The sequence below is a fragment of the Leucoraja erinacea genome, chromosome 14 (genome assembly GCF_028641065.1).
Source record: "Leucoraja erinacea ecotype New England chromosome 14, Leri_hhj_1, whole genome shotgun sequence".
NCBI lineage: Eukaryota > Metazoa > Chordata > Chondrichthyes > Rajiformes > Rajidae > Leucoraja > Leucoraja erinaceus.
In genome coordinates this window covers 31673131-31691155 of record NC_073390.1, presented here as the reverse complement: position 1 = coordinate 31691155, position 18025 = coordinate 31673131, and the positions used below count along the sequence as shown (strand labels likewise).

General features: G+C 41.5%; 1 long non-coding RNA gene across 1 annotated transcript; it reads right to left on the bottom strand.

Moving 5' to 3' along the window:
* Positions 1-432: 432 nt before the first annotated feature.
* On the bottom strand, positions 433-17863 carry LOC129703521 (uncharacterized). Its single transcript, XR_008724580.1, has 4 exons — positions 17589-17863; positions 14032-14103; positions 10756-10805; positions 433-3634 (listed from the first exon to the last, which is right to left on the bottom strand). It is a non-coding gene; the product is annotated as an uncharacterized LOC129703521 (long non-coding RNA).
* Between the last annotated feature and the right edge of the window lie 162 nt (positions 17864-18025).

Here is an 18025-nt window from a genome sequence, read left to right as displayed (position 1 = left end):
TGTACAGAAAGGACGGGTTGCATTTGAACTCGAGGGGGACCAATATCCTGGCGGGGAGATTTGCAAAGGCTACTGGGGAGACTTTAAACTAGAACAGTTGTGGGGAGGGACTCAAATAGGGAAAGCCAGTAGACAGTGTGTGAGGCAGGAGGCAGGGAAGGCTAGCACTCTGACCCAAAATGTAGGGGAGAAAGAAGAAAAAGACAATAAACAGAGAATAAGAGGGGGTGGGTTTTCCTAAATGTGTATATTTTAATGCTAGGAGCATTGTAAGAAAGGTGGATGAACTTAGAGCCTGGATTGACACCTGGAAGTATGATGTTGTGGCCGATCAGTGAAACATGGTTGCAGGAGGGCTGTGATTGGAAACTAAATATTCCAGGATTTTGTTGCTTCGGGTGTGATAGAATTGGAGGGGCAAGAGGTGGAGGTGTTGCATTGCTGTTCAGGGAAGATATTACAGCAGTGCTTTGGCAGGATAGATTAGAGGGCTCGTCTAGGGAGGCTATTTGGGTGGAACTGAGAAATGGGAAAGAGGTAGCAACACTTATAGGGGTGTATTATAGACCACCAAATGGGGAGCGAGAATTGGAAGAGCAAATATGTAAGGAGACCGCAGATATTAGTAGTAAGCACAAGGTAGTGATTGTGGGAGATTTCAATTTTCCACACTTAGACTGGGAAACACATTTTGTAAATGGGCTGGATGGTTTCGAGTCTGTAAAATGTGTGCAGGATAGTTTTTTGCAGCAATATATAGAGGTACCTACTAGAGAAGGGGCGGTGCCGGACCTCCTGTTAGGAAATGATACAGGTCAGGTGGCAGAGGTATGCGTTGGGGAACAGTTCGGATCCAGTGATCACAGTACCATTAGTTTCAATATAATTATGGAGAGGGTCAGAACTGGACCTTAGGTTGAGATTTTTGATTGGAGAAAGGCTTACTTTGAGGAGATGCGAAAGGATTTAAAAGGAGTGAATTGGGACATTTTGTTTTATGGGAAAGATGTGGAAGAGAAATGGAGGACATTTAAAGGTGACATTTTAAGAGTACAGAATCTTTATGTTCCTGTTCGGTTGAAAGGAAGTAGTAAAAATTGGAAAGAGCCATGGTTTTCAAGGGAAATTGGACACTTGGTTCGGAAAAAGAGAAAGATCTACAATAATCATAGGCAGCATGGAGTAAATGAGGTGCTTGAGGAGTATAAAGAATGTAAAAAGAATCTTAAGAAAGAAATTAGAAAAGCTAAAAGAAGATATGAGGTTGCTTTGGCAAGTAAGGTGAAAGTAAATCCACAGGGTTTCTAAAGCTATATTAATAGCAAAAGGATAACGAGGGATAAAATTGGTCCATTAGTCAGAGTGGACAGCTATCTGCAGAGCCAAAAGAGATGGGGGAGATATTGAACAATTTATTTTCTTCGGTATTCACCAAGGAGAAGAATATTGAATTATGTGAGGTAAGGGAAACAAGTAGAGTAGCCATGAAAACTATGAGATTCAAAGAAGTGGAAGTACTGACACTTTTGAAAAATATAAAAGTGTATAAGTCTCCAGGTCCGGACAGGATATTCCCTAGGGCATTGAGGGAAGTTAGTGTAGAAATAGCAGGGGCTATGACAGAAATATTTCAAATGTCATTAGAAACGGGAATAGTGCCGGAGGATTGGCGTACTGCGCATGTTGTTCCATTGTTTAAAAAGGGTTCTAAGAGTAAACCTAGCAATTATAGACCTGTTAGTTTGACGTCAGTGGTGGGCAAATTAATGGAAAGGATACTTAGAGATAATATATATAAGCATCAGGAAAAAAAGGGTCTGATTAGGAACAGTCAACATGGATTTGTGCCTGGAAGGACATGTTTGACTAATCTTCTTGAATTTTGCGAAGAGGTAACTCGGGAAATTGATGAGGGTAAAGCAGTGGATGTTGTATATATGGACTTCAGTAAGGCCTTTGACAAGGTTCCTCATGGAAGGTTGGTTAAGAAGATTCAATTGTTGGATATTAATGGTGGAGTAGCAAGATGGATTCAACAGTGGCTGAATGGGAGATGCCAGAGAGTAATGGTGGATGGCTGTTTGTCAGGTTGGAGGCCAGTGACTAGTGGGGTGCCACAGGGATCTGTGATAGGTCCACTGTTGTTTGTCATGTAAATCAATGATCTGGATGATGGTGTGGTAAATTGGATTAGTAAGTATGCAGATGATACGAAGATAGGTGGTGTTGTTGATAATGAAGTAGATTTTCAAAGTCTACAGAGAGATTTATCCCAGTTGGAAGAGTGGGCTGAAAGATGGCAGATGGAGTTTAATGCTGATAAGTGTGAGGTGCTACATCTTGGCAGGACAAATCAAAATAGGACGTACATGGTAAATGGTAGCGAATTGAGGAATGCAGTTGAACAGAGGGATCTAGGAATAACTGTGCACAGTTCCCTGAAGGTGGAATCTCATGTAGATAGGGTGGTAAAGAAAGCTTTTGTTGCGCTGGCCTTTATAAATCAGAGCATTGAGTATAGAAGTTGGGATGTAATGTTAAAATTGTACAAGGCATTGGTGAGGCCAATTCTGGAGTATGGTGTACAATTTTGGTTGCCAAATTTTAGGATGGATGTCAACAAAATAGAGAGAGTACAGAGGAGATTTACTAGAATGTTGCCTGGGTTTCAGCAACTAAGTTACAGAGAAAGGCTGAACAAGTTAGGTCTTTATTCTTTGGAGCGCAGAACGTTAAGGGGGGACTTGATAGAGGTCTTTAAAATGATGAGAGGGATAGACAGAGTTGACGTGGATAAGCTTTTCCCACTGAGAGTAGGGAAGATTCAAACAAGAGGACATGACTTGAGAATTAAGGGACAGAAGTTTAGGGGTAACATTAGGGGGAACTTCTTTACTCAGAGAGTTGTAGCTGTGTGGAATGAGCTTCCAGTGAAGGTGGTGGAGGCAGGTTCGATTTTATCATTTAAAAATAAATTGTATAGTTATATGGAGGGGAAAGGAATGGAGGTTTATGGTCTGAGTGCAGGTAGATGGCGGCGTTGTTAACAGCTGCGGCTCGCCTGCAGTCCGTCTGTCTTTACTTTTTTCTGTTGTTTTTTTTGTCTTGTTTTGGTTAAGTTTTAGTTTGTTGGGTTGTATTAGAGGGGGGTGTGGGGTGAAACATGTTCTCTGTCTCTTCCTTCGGGGGAATGCAACCTTTTTGTGTCGTATCCCCCTTCTCTGCCTCCGTCTGCGCTAATGGCGGAGCTGGCGGCCTCCAGCCTGCGACTGATCCCGAGGCTCCGGAGGCAGAGCCGGCCAGGACTCACCAACGAGAAGCTGGCCGTCTTCGGGGCTGAGGCAGCGGTGGCCCAACTTGCTGGTGCGGCGTTCTGGCTTTCGGCGGCGGCCAGGAGCTGATGCAGCGGGGCTCGGAACTGAGACTGCGGGACCCGGAGCTGGGGCAGTGGCCTGGAGCGCAGACTGCGGGACCTGGAGCTGGGGCGGCAGCCTGGAGCTGGGGCGGCTGCCCGGAGCTGATGCTGTGGTGGGCTGTCTTGGAGCGGAAATGGCATTCCGGCTTTCAGCGGTGGCAACATCACCACGGAGGTCCGCTGGACTGGAGGGCGGCATCTCCAGCCTGGATCGATCACCTCCGCGCAGAGGGAGAACAAGGAGGGAAGAGACGGAGACTAAGAATTTGCCTCCATCGCAGTGAGGATGTGCTTGGTGAACTCACTGTGGTGGATGTTTAATTTGTGTTTATTGTATGTTTTGTTTTTATTGGTTCTGTGTATGACTGCAGGCAACATAATTTCGTTCAGACTGAAAGGTCTGAATGACAATAAAGGAATCTAATCTAATCTAGATGAGACTAGGGGAGAATACGTGTTCGGCACGGACTAGAAGGGCCGAGATGGCCTGTTTCCGTGCTGTAATTGTTATATGGTTATAATTCTTGCTGACTAGTGTCGGGCTCATAATGCAGTCCCATCAATGTGATTATTCCCTTCTAGATTCTTTCTACCTGTATTGTCTTACTGGACAATCTCCCGAATATTCCCTCTAAGCTCTGTAATTAGTTCCTCCCACATCAGAAAGGATTCACTTCTCACTCCTCTTCCTCCTCTCTTACCTACATCTCTAACACATCCAAAGCATTGGTAACCTAGAACATTCAGCTGCCAATCTTCCCCTTCCTCAGCTTGGTTTCTGTTATGGCTATTACTGTATATCTCATTTCCCCAAACCAATTCATGCCCTGAGATTGTCTGCCTTACTTGTTAATCTAGTTTAAACATTTCCGAGTACTTACCTCACCAGTTTATGGTCAACTTGTCATCATTTTACATGTCATCCCTACGTCAGATAAGATCCCAATGATCCAAAAATCAGAATCTGTGTCCCATGCACCAGTTCCCCAGGAGTGCATTCATCTGGTCCATCCTCTATTCCTGCCCTCACTAGCATGTGACAATAGGTGCAGGAGAAGGCCATTTGGCCCTTCGAGCCAGCTCTGCCATTCAATGTGATCATGGCTGATCATCCCCAATCAGAACCCCGTTCCTGCCTTCTCCCCATATCCCCTGACTTCACTATTTTTATGAGCCCAATCTAGCTCTCTCTTGAAAGCATCCAGAGAACCTGCCTCCTCCACCCTTTTTTTTGTTTTTATTTTTTATTAGAAGTAGACATATTATAAAGTATAGTTAAATACTATAGTAAAAAACTTTTCATATACATCAGTCATACATTATTAAAATTTTCAATTGTCGATTACTTCTGCTTCTAGTGCTTTTTTTTAATATAGAAAAAGAGAGAAAGAGAGAAAAAAGAGTTACAAATATAAAAACACACAAAAAATGTGGAATGGATTACTTATAATACGTCATTGGAGATAGGTTCGTAGATTATAAAGTATGACTTTTCATCTAATCCTGAGTTCAAGTTTCAGTTGGGTTTTCGTGCTGGGCCAATCTATCCCGTCAGATAATTAATGAATGGAACCCATATTTTATCAAAAAGTTCTTGTTTGTCCATTAAGACAAGTCTAATTCTTTCTAGATATAGGGTCTCCGACATTTCTACAATCCAAATTTTAATTGTGGGCGTCGTAGGGCCTTTCCAAAATTTTAATATTAATTTTTTCCTGGTTATTATACTGTAGTCGAGGAAATTTCTTTGGCTTGTTGTGAGTGTTAAACTTTGCTCTGATATTCCAAGTATTATTAATTTTGAGTTTGGATCCAGTTTTGTATTAATAACTTCTGAAATTATTTCAAAAATATCAGTCCAGAAATGTTTAATTTTTATACAATTTGCAAACGTATGTGTTAAATTAGCATCTAGATGTAGACATTTATCACAAATAGGAGAGATTTGTGTGAAGATTCTATTTAGTTTTATTTTACAGTGTAATCTATGTAAGACTTTAAATTGTATTAAAGCATGTCTGGCATTTAACGAACATTGATGTATATGTTGTAAACTTTCGTCCCACAAATCTTTCGTTATAGGATGACCTAATTCATTTTCCCATGTGTGTCTATATGGTTCCGTCGGTGGTACCTCGTTGTTTAGGAGGGTGTTATAAATATAAGCTATTAATTTTTCAACGTTAGGATGCTTGTTCAAGCATTCATCAAGGATTTCTGGTTCCCTAGTCCTGTAGACTTGTGTGTTAGATTTAACATAATCTCTAATTTGTAGATATCTGAAGAAATTATTTGAGTGCAGTCCTTGATTCTGTTGTAACTCCTGAAATGGAAGAAAAGTACCTTTCCCATAAAGATGTCTAATCTTTTTAATTCCATAATTTTTCCATTGTGTGAAACCCTTATCCAAAACGGATGGTTTGAATAAGGGATTATTTACAATGGGAAGGCATAGTGGTATATTATTCAATTTTAAAACTTTTTTTAATTGTTTCCAAATTCATATTCCACTATGTATTATGTGGTTTTCCCTATAGGTTTTTTTGTGCAGTTGTGTGGTAGCAAATATGATCGGTTCAATTTCAAAAGGTAAACAGTCTTCCTTTTCCATCCTTAACCAATCTGGTTGTTGATCCATTTCTTCCAGCCAGAAATTCATGTTTTTAATATGGACTGCCTAAAAATAAAATAAGAAAGCCAAAACTCCATTTATCTTTGACTTACATAAATGTTTTTTACTTATTCGATGATTCTTATAATCCCAGATAAAACTTGTAACAATGGAGTTGACTTTTTTGAAAAAGGTTTTTGGGATATATATCGGGATTAATTGAAATAGGTACAGTAGTTGCGGTAAGAAGATCATTTTTATAGCATTAATTCAACTAAGCATTGAAATGGGAAGTGTTTTCCAGTATTGAATATTCTTGTGTAGTTTATTCAGTAAGGGTGGAAAATTTAGTTTAAATAAAAAGGTATATGTCTTAGTTACATAGATTCCTAAGTATTTAAATTTACCTTTAACTATTTTAAAATGGGATTGTTGTAATGTATGTAGATTGAGTTTTGTTATTGGCCTGATTTCACTTTTATTCCAATTAATTCTATATCCTGAGAACTGACCAAATTGAGTTATTAAATTTAATAGATTTGGAATACTAGTTTCTACCTTTGTAATATATATTAGTACATCATCTGCATATAAGGACATTTTATTCCTTGTTTCTCTAGTGTTATATCCGTATATTCCTGTATGGGTTCTAACGCTTTCTGCTAGGGGTTCGATTGCAAGAGCAAATAATAGTGGGGAAAGTGAACATCCTTGTCTACAACCTCTAGAGAGGTTAAATTTAGTTGATAACATTGGGTTTGTTAATATTCTAGCTGTTGGATTAGAGTATAACAATTTAACCCATGTACAGTACTTCTCTCCCAATTGAAATGTTTCCATCACCGAAAATAAATATGGCCATTCTACCTGGTCAAATGCTTTTTCAGCATCTAACGAAATAATTGCTAGATCTGCATTAGGAATTCTATTGAAGTATATAATATTGAATAGTCTTCTCAGATTATAAAATGAATAACGTTTTGGAATAAAACCTGTTTGGTCGGGGTGTATTAATTTGTTAATCACTAAGCTCAATCTATGATAGAATTTGAGTTAATATTTTCTGATCAGTATTTAAAAGGGCTATTGCTCTATATGAACGTGGGTCTTCAAGATCCTTATCCGTTTTTGGTATGAGTATGATTGTAGATTAATTTAGAGTTTCTGGGAGTTTCTGTTGAGTGTAAGCGTATTTGTAGTGTCTGTATGCGTGGAGAAACCAGATCATAAATTTTTTAATAAAATTCAGAACTTAGACCATCAGGACCTGCAGCCTTTCCGTTTTTTAAAGATTTAATTGACTCTTCGATGTCTTTTATCATAATTTCAGCACCTAGTGATTCTCTCTCTTTCTGATCTAAACCCACAAGTTTACATTTCTGTAGAAATGTTTCCATTCCTGCTGATTGTTCTGTCATTTTAGATGAGTACAACTTTTGATAGTATTGTAAAAATCTATCATTAATATCTTTAAGCAGTGTTAGTGTTTCTCCCTTGACTGTTCTAATTTTGTAAATTGTTTTTTTTTCCCCCCCGTCTAGTTTACGATGTTGTCGCGCTAATAGTTTTTGTGGTTTATCACCAAATTCAAAATTTAATTGTTTTGTATGTTGATAAAGTTTTATAACTTGGTCTGAGTATATCTTGTTCAATTTATATTTCAGTACTGCAATTTTATTGTGTTTTATCATGGATGGTGCTGCTGCATTTTCTATGTCTAATTGCCTTATTTCCATTTCCAATTTCTGTTGTTTGGCCCTATTCTCTTTGTTAAGAAATGATTGAGAAGAAATTAATGCTCCTCGCACAAATGCTTTAAATGTTTCCCAAAGAAGGGAAGCAGAGATTTCAGAGCTATCATTAGCCTCAAAAAACATATTAATCTGTTTTACGAGGTATTCATTACATAACTTTTCTTTTAAGATTTGGGGATTAAGTCTTCAATGTGACTGTGTCTCTACCATTCCGTTTAATTTAATCATAAATGTTAGTGGAGCATGGTCTGAGATTATGATATTATGATATTGCGAGTTATAGGCAAATGGGATAAGTTTTGAGTCTACTAAAAAATAATCTATCCTTGAGTAGGTTTTATGTACTGGTGAGTAAAATGAATATTCTCGACCCGATGGGTTTTCAATTCTCCAAACATCCTTAATGTTGGTAGTATTAATATATGAGTTTAGAAATTCACGATTGCGATTTTAGTTTTCTTTGAGTTGATGATCTATCCAAATAAGCATCCAATGTACAATTTAAGTCTCCACCGATTAATAAATTTTGTTGTGTACATTCCGGGATATTGTTAAGTATTCTCTTAAAAAACAGGGGGCTATCAAAATTTGGTCCATACACATTAAGGAGAGTCACCTTTTTTGAGTATAACTGCCCTATTATTACAATATATCTGACTTCAATATCTTCTATTGTTGATATATGTTTAAAGGGTATATCTTTACGAATTAATATTGCAACCCCTCTATATTTATGTGAGAATGAGGAGTGGTACGCTTTAGCAATCCATTTTCCTTTCAATCTATGTTGTGCTTCCTTTTTTAGGTGTGTCTCCTGGAGAAATATTATATGTTTTCAATGATTTTAAATGAGCTAACACTTTGCCTCTCTTAATAGGTTCATTAATTCCCTTAACATTCCAACTACAGAATTTAATTCCTTCACCCCCAATTTTCCTATTCACGTCTTGCATCTTGTGATTAGAATGGTTAGAGCAGATGGCTCAGCACACTCAACCCTACCTTATACTCGAACATCACAGATGAATTTTAAGTCTCGTCTGTTTTCCATCCGAACATATCTCCCTAAGTAAAATATGTAATTCCATTCCAAATACAAAATATAATATATTATAAGGTAAAAAAGGTAGTAAAAAAATGTATTAGTAATGTGTAAAAGGTTGAAAAAGAAAAATACTACAGCTAAGATTAGTGCAGTTAGTGATAGCCACCCTAATGTGGCTAAGCATCTAAGGACTTCCATAGCTTTTGGTAAAAAAAAAATGTACTAGCTCCGTACTTTCCTTAAAAGAAAAGTTTCAAATTCAGTGCAAGCAATTTATGGGGGGGGGGGGGGGGGGGGGGGAAATAATGGTTATATTCCATTAATGATATAATTATTAGTCTCAAATTGAAATGTTAGTCTCGTATAACATAAACATTTGTCAAAGAATACTCAAAATCAAAAATATCAGAGAGAACCACTATACATTTTTAATTATAGAATACCTGGATCGCACTTTACTTATATTTCATACCTTTAGTTAATTCTTAGTTGATCCAGTTTGCAATAATTAGTATTAATTAGTATTCATGATTATTAATAGTTGTTAGAAATTAGTACTAAAATGTAAATATTATATATCAGTAGCAAGATATTTGCCTAATTCTTGTTGCAGATTTTGGGCAGCTCTTAAATATAATAGTTTAGAGTTTAGAGTTCCATATATTCTCTGCGGGATAACAATATCCAGGTAAATGTTGAGTGTTGGATATTATTCAATCTTCGGTCTTATCCTCGATATTCTTGGCGAATTCAAGTGCTTCACCCTCTGAGGCAGAGAATTCCACACTCACAACTCTCTGTGAGAAAAAGTGTTTCCTCATCTCTGTTCTAAATGGCTTACTACTTATTCTTAAACTGTGGTCCCTGTTTCTGGACTCCCCCAACATCGGGAACATGTTTTCTGCCTCTAGCGTGTCCAAACCCTTAACAATCTTATACGTTTCAATGAGATACCCTCTCATCCTTCTAAACTCCAGAGTGTACAAGCCCAGCTGCTCCATTCTCTCAGCATATGACAGTCCCGCCATCCTGGGAATTAACCTTGTAAACCTACGCTGCACTCCCTCAATAGCAAGAATGCCCTTCCTCAAATTAGGGGACCAAAACTGCACACAATACTCCAGGTGTGGTCTCCCTAGGGCTCTGTACAACTGCAGAAGGACCTCTTTGCTCCTATATTCGATTCCTCTTGTTATAAAGGCAAACATGCCATTCGCTTTCTTCACTGTCTGCTGTACCTGCATGCTTACTTTCATAGACTGATGAACAAGGACCCCCAGATCCCGTTGTACTTCCCCTTTTCCCAACTTGATGCCATTTAGATAGTAATCTGCCTTCCTGATTTTGCTACCAAAGTGAATAACCTCACATTTATCCGCATTAAACTTTGTCTGCCATGCATCTGTCCACTCCCCCAACCTGTCCAAGTCACCTTGCATTCTCATAGCATCCTTCTCACAGTTCGCATTGCCACCCAGCTTTGTGTCATGTGGCACTGGGAGTAATCTAATTAGCTTAATTAATTAGTGTGCACTAACGAGTTATGATTTCCTTATCAATAATGTTTTATCTAAATCTGTGCCAAATTTCAAGTAGATACCAGACATGGGTCACGAAAGTTAAAATCTAGACCCCTTTTGGCATCTCGGCCCACGGCCTACCTGATATATTAAACTTATTAATAACATTTTCTTTCCAATCTTTCCCATGATGGTCACATTGTCTATCTGTTTTCCGTCAAACCGCTCTTTGCGTCACACCCATAAATGATAAATGAAGTCATGCAAACATAAACAGATGCCAAATGCAAAACTACCTCAACCAGTCTCACAAACCATCTGCCAGTTTAAAACAGGTGAGTGACGAAGATCTTACACATATTTAAAGTGGAATTATATTGTAGTTTGGTTCTAATGTTGGAAACATTTACCTTAATTTTTTGTTCTCGGTTTCTGTTGATATCTTCAACTGGATAGTGACCTGTGGAAAAATAAATTAATGGCATGTCTAGAAATCCTCACTTATTTTTCCAACCTGTCTTCACAGTGTTTCATAATTTACAATGTTAAGGAATTTAGGAACACTGAAATAACAATTTTACATGCTGAAGCCAGTCATAGTATAATAAAAAAGAAACATATCACCTCATGTAGTAACACTGGTAGGATATTGTGGTTCTATTTAATAGTAATTCTTGGGCCTGTCCCACTTAGGCGACATTTTAGGGAAACTATGCAGTTATCACATGGTCGCCACATGTTCGCGGGTAGTTGCTGGGGATTCGCCTTCATGGTCGCGAGGAGTTCCCGCATTCTGGGAACTCGTCGCAACCTCATTATGGTTGCTGCAACATGTTGAAAAATTAGCGGTGACTAGAATGAAGCTGCCATGGAGAGTAGCGAGAATTCTCATGCCGTAGATGGATCGCCAGGAGGTCCTAATGGGTCGCCAGGAGGTCAAAGGTTCTCGTAGGTTGGAGCCGGTGCTGACCGGTTAGTTTCATTGGCTCATTGGAAAAAAAAAAAGTTAAGTAGTAGTTTTCAGAACCAAGGATAACCGACCGGAAATGTTAAATGTCCGCCGAGCTTCACAGCCGTGAATCTCTGGCTTCTTAAAAGTTGTTTCCACTCCTTCTCCCCCTCTCCCCCCTCTTTTAAAGGACTTACCGTGCACTGTACCTTAGCCATCTGTAGATTAGTGGCTCATGTTATGAGTCATGTATTTGTAGTTTAGCCCACCAGCTTGTTAGCTTAAAGTGAATTCTTAAAGTGAATTCTGAATTAGCCAGAAAAAGCAGCCTACCAGGGGACTGGGAGAAATTCAGAGTCCAGCAGAGGAGGACAAAGGGTTTAATTAGGAAAGGGAAAATAGATTATGAAAGAAAACTGGCAGGGAACATGAAAACTGACTGCAAAAGTTTTTATAGATATGTGAAGAGGAAAAGATTAGTTAAAACAAATGTAGGTCCCTTACAGTCAGAAACAAGCAAATTGATCATGGGGAACAAGGACATGGCAGACCAATTGAATAACTACTTTGGTTCTGTCTTCACTAAGGAAGGCATAAATAATCTGCTGGAAATAGCAAGGGAGGTTAAATGAGATGGAGGAACTGAGTGAAATCAGGTTAGCCGGGAAGTGGTGTTAGGTAAATTGAATGGATTAAAGGCCGATAAATCTCCAGGGCCAGATAAGTTGCATCCCAGAGTACTGAAGGAAGTAGCCGCAGAAATAGTGGATGCATTAGTGATAATTTTTCAAAACTCTTCAGATTCTGGAGTAGTTCCTGAGGATTGGAGGGTAGCTAATGTAACCCCACTTTTTAAAAAGGGAGGGAGGGAGACAACGGGGAATTACAGACCAGTTAGTCTAACATCGGTAGTGGGGAAAATGCTGGAGTCAGTTATTAAAGATGGGATAGCAGCACATTTGGAAAGTGGTGAATTCATTGGACAAAGTCAGCATGGATTTATGAACGGTAAATCCGCAAACTTGGAGATGTTGCATTCAATTCCCTCATCCAGGCTGGCCCGTGGGGACTTACCATCGGGGTACCTCGCCAGGGATCCCTGGAGAGGAGCTCTGACCACCGGCCTTGCGGTCTGCGGTGCTTCTGGCTACGGCATGGCCGGGACTTTAAATCTTCGACCACCGGCCTGTGGCCTACAACATCTTGAAGCCTCGGACTGCGGCGGGGAGGCACCGATTCAGGACTTACCTGGACTTACCCTGTCAGTAAATCTGGCCACCCGCAGCAGCGACTGCGGAGGGTTGAGGTCCCAGCCATGAGGGAAAATGGAGGAGGAATGGCCAAATTTTGTTCCTTCCACCACAGTGATGAATGCTGTGGTGGATGTTTGTGTTAAATTTTATTATTGTGTATCGTGTGTTCTTTTTTATTGTACCGCTGCTGGCAAAATCATATCACATGCACTTATAAAACGATTGATTGATTGGTTGATGCCATGACATGGGTTTGATTTCCTTCATCCCTTCAGTCTGTTCACTGACTATAGGCTGTGATTTTACACATCACATTTTTACACAAAACAAGGATTCGTTTAACGATGAGCTGGGCAGGTTGCCTGTGAGATACATGATTACTATTGACCCTGAGGCAATCCCAGTTGTTCATCCAGCTCACAGGATTCCCCCATGCTATGCGGGATCATGTACAAAGTGAACTTAACGGAATGGTGGCTATTGGTGTGATTACTCCAGTAACTGAACCCTCAGACTGGGTCTCCTCAATGGATGTCGCTACTAAGAAGAATAAAGATGAGATAGGGATTGCCATTAACCCCAAGGACTTAAATACAGCAATTAAGAGATCACGTTATCCAATGTGTTCGGTGGACGAGGTTGCGGCACAGATGGCCGAAACAACTGTATTCACAGTGCTAGATGCCAAGAGTTCATTCTTGCAGATTCCACTGAAACATAAATCCTCTAGCAATGTTACAAAATTTTGAGATTTAAAAAATCAAGTCTGCAATTTATCCCATCAGATAAAGCACAAAAATAAGTTTAATTTGACACCTAATTCACTTTCATATCTTCAGTATTAAAAAAGCTATGGCCATTTACATACTCGGAAATTAGCATCATGTTCCCTATTGATTTTCCATTGACTTAACACAAAAGCTGTGATCGAGGACAGTGAAATGGCCATAACTTTCTTAAAAATTAAGAAAACTGAAAGAAATTTTCAGTTATTATAGATTGAAGCATTCTGAAACAAATATGAAACAATCTTACTTGGATGACCTGAAATTAAAGCATATAATTAGTTAGTTACCCAATTGTAGCTAATTCCAAACTTCAATTACTAGATCTAAACATCTATCCATTTCTTAAGAAAAGATTAACATTTTTAATAGCCTAAGTGTCCAAATAACATTCACAAAGAATTCACAATAAAACATGATTTTAAAATCTCATTTACATTAATTTATAGGCCAAATGGAAGGAATTTAGTGTTCAATTGCTGTAAATTAATGGCCATTTAAATCAGCTTTCGAGTGGGATCCTGAGGAACTCTGTGGAACGCGCTGGTTTAGAACGTTCCCATTGCGGTGAATTTGTACCCCAAATGCCCTGAGAAATATTGCAGGATTTAATGGGCCCCAAATTAGCTAATCGCAACATAAAACTTTGTATAAAGGGATCTAAAGAAGCCCTTTTTAATGTAAAAATAAACAACCTACCTTCCGTTGTCCCCTGTATGAGATCCGTCCCGTTGTCGACGGTCGCGGGTTTAGAGGATAATGTTTAACCTACTATAACAAATAAATTAACCAATATAGTTTGAAAATAGCTCCAGCGAAAGAATCTCACAGTGATTTTTCGTCAGCAACTAAGTAGGCTGAACAACCTCGATTTGAATAGCCTAGGGAAAATCGCGTTTTAAACCCGCCCCCTTCTCAACAGTGCCAAAATCGCACACACGGGCTTGTACAGATCTTGCAGCGACGCTTAAGGTAGGTTTTGCAACATACCTAAATCCTCCAAGCTGACAACTTTCAGTACTATGTTCGGACGTGATAACATTTTGAGGATGCCTTTTGGTATAAGTTCTGCCAGTGAAGTATTTCAACAATCCATGGAACAATTGTTTGCCGGATACCCATGCTCCATCGCAGTGGATAATATCTTTATTGTTGGAAAAACAATCCAGGAACACGATGCCAATTTGCTAAAAGTAATGAAGCATGCCGAGGCAATCCATCTCAAATGCAATCCCAAAAAATGCAGATTCCGAGTGAATGAGGTTTATACTTAGGCCATATATTTACCAAGGACGGCCTGAAAATGGATCCAGCGAAAACCAGTGATATTAATGAACTTCCAGCACCCACGGATGTGCTCAGTTTGCAGAGATTCCTTGGCATGGCAAATTATTTGAGAAAATTCATTCCAGATTTCAGAGAAAAATCAGCCCCATTGTCCCATCTCACACACAAGGATTCTGCTTGGACCCGACATGCGCAACAACAGACAGCATTTGAGACTCTTAAATGGCAGATGTCGGCCACCCCTACTCTAGTGTACTTTGATCCTAGACAGCCTTTTACACTTACATGTGACACCTCACAGCACGGCCTGGGCGCTGCATGCCTTCAGAATGATGGCCATGGCAATAAGCTTGTCGCCTAAGCCTCGTACACCATGTCTGACACAGAACAACAATACGCCCAAATCGAAAAAGAATTCTTAGCGGTTGTGTTCGCCTGCAAAAAGTTCAACGATTTCATCTTTGGTCGCACTATTACAATTGAAACCGACCACCAATCTTTTATCAGCATTTTCAATAAACCTATTCATAACTCTCCAGCACGCTTAAAATGGATGTTTCTACAAATTCAAAAATATGACATCGTCCTGACCTACAAATGTGGAAAGGAGATGCACCTGGCAGAAACTCTTTCACATGCACCTCAGAAGACCTGTGAGGATCTATCCTCGCAGGATGAGGGAGAGGGGGGGGGGGGGGGGGGGGGGGGGGGGGGGGGGTAGGGGGGAGGAAAGGTGTAGGGGGGGGGGGGAGGAGGGAGAGTGGGGGAAGAGGGGAATAGAGGGAGAGGAGTGGGGGAGATAGGGAGTGGGGAATAGAGGGAGAGGCCCAACCCCTCTCACAAACCTCTTCCCCCCCCTCCCCAGTCTTCCCCCTCTCTCCCCCTCCCCCTCTCACTCCCCCCTCTCTCCATCCTCCCCCTCCTTCCTCTCCTCCCACCACCCCTCCTTCACCACCCCCGCTCTCCTCTCCCTCCCTATCCCCCTCTCTCTAACTTCCCCCCTCCTCCCTCCCCCTCTCTCTCACACTCACCCACACCCCTATCCCCCCTCCCTTCCCTCCATCCTCCCGTCACTTCTCCCCACTCTCCGCTCTATCCCCGTCTTTCCCTTCTCTCCCCCTTCCCCCCCTCTCTCTCCCCCTCCTCACTCCCCTTCTCTCTCCCCCTGCTCTCCTTCCCCCCTGCTCTCTCTCCCTCCTCCTTCCCCCTTCTCTCTCCCCCTCCTCACTCTCCTTCTCTCTCCCCCCCCTGCTCTCTCTCCCCCTTCCCCAACTCCCCCTCCCCTACTTCCCCGCTCTCCCCCCTCCCCCCTCTCTCCCCCTATCTCTCTCCCTCTCTCCTTTCTCTCTCCTTTCTCTCTCCCTCTCTCTCTCCTCCTCCTCTCTCTTTTTCCTCTCCCTCTCTCCTTTGTCGCTCTCTCCCACCCCCCTCTCCTCCCCCTCCCCCCCTCCTTCCACTCTCCCTCGCTCCCTCCCCTCTCCCTCAATGGTCTTCCCCTCTCCCCCCCCTTCTCCCCCCCCCTTCTCCCCCTCTCCCTCCCCCGTCTCCCCCTCTTTCTCCTCCCTCCCCCCCTCTCCCCCACCCCTCTCTACCCCCTCCTCCATTCCTCTCTCCCACCCTCCCCCCTCTCCCACCCACGTTCTCCTACCCCTCTCTCTCCCCTTCCCTCTCTCCCTGCTCTCCTCACCCTCCCCCTAATCCTCTCTCCCTCCCCCTCACCTCCCATCTGCTCCCCCCCACACTCTCTCCCCCCTTTCCCCCTCCCCCATCTCCATCCCACCTCTCCCTCCCCCATCTCCCCCCCCCCCCTCTCGCCGCCTCTCCTCCCACTACTATCCTCCCTTGTGTTCAGTGTGTGTGTGTGTGTGTGTGAGGATAGTTAGTGTGTGTGTGACGCCACAGGCCTCCCCCCCACCCCTCGCAACCACGGATCCCCCTTCGTCTAGTAATTATTAAAATTGCCTACATTGCTGCGCAATTCATATTTCATTGACACAACATTCTCTCTCACTGACACACTGACATACTCCCTCTCTCTCTCTCATGGACACACTTCATCTATTTTGCTCTTGCTCTCAGAAATCCAGTTGAGTGGTACAGAATTTGTTCAGTGTACACCCCCGTAATTGCACATTTTACAATCACAATGATGCTGTCGTGCCACTAATTCTGCCACCTTTGACTTTCAAATTAACTTTTATGTTTACATTAAACATGCATTTGCATCATCACAAATGGGTGCAGTTTGCTTTGGATTGCACTCACAATGAAAACAATATTATATAGCATGTTCCCATCTCATATGCAGTAGTGTAAAGAGTGTGTTCACAATAGAATAGATTTGTTTGTCTACAGTGACACTAATAAAGCCAACGTTGCAAATGAAATACCCGGTATTCTTACATTAGTAATACATCTCACTTCATTGCAGCTCACTTACAATGGTAAGTGACAAGAGTATTTGCATTCCCCATCACAATTTTGAGAAAGACTGAGTAACAGACCAGAGGCCACCAATGCCACCGTGTGGTCAATACTGGACTGCGAGGAAAAAAGAGAGAGACACCAGCACCTCTACCTGAGGCTAAGACTGAGTGGCTTTTGGGGCAAGTCTAAGATGCCAGACTATCTGCCTGCCCATAGACAGTGAGGGATTGTGCTTACACACACAGATGTAACGAATGGCCACCAGGATAATCCAGAGACCACCTGCATCGCCTCTTCTTGCCCAACGCTGAGCTGCCAGGAAGAATCCTGTACCGTCCGCACATCCTCTCAAAACAAGGGTGAACTGAACGAAGAAGCCTGAGGTTGACACGCCTCCTCCCCTGTAGACCAGGACTAAGCGGCTGGGACAAGCCCGATATCACCAACACCTCTGCATATGCGCTCTGACAATGAGGTACAGAGTCCCCATGTGGCCCCGGCCATTTTTACCACTGTAAATAGAATATATCGTGTGAACTCACCCTACTGCGATTGTCAGTGTGGTCACTGCTGAAGTCGGTGTCATCCCCTGACACCCCACTGGTGGAGAACGTGGGCAAGACCACACTGGCTACTTGAAACCTTCCAGAAGAAATTGAAATGGAAGAAGAAATTCAAATGAAGGAAATCTGGACATTAAATCATCTTGAGACTGAATGATGCCACCGTCTCTGCTGCTGAGCAAGTGTAAACTTGAAGGGCCGAATGGCCTTAATCTGCTTCTAAAACTTCACAGTATCTTCAGAGGTCTCCAAGTATTTTTTCTTGCTTTCAGAGATATTTAATGAACTAACTAACTTGACAATTGCTGCTGAAAATGTGAACAGAAAACAGTGAGAGCCAGACTAAAGAAGAATTCTCTAAAGTCCTCCGGCAGCTCTTTACAAGCACCCACCACCCTTTGTGTGAAAAAGTTACC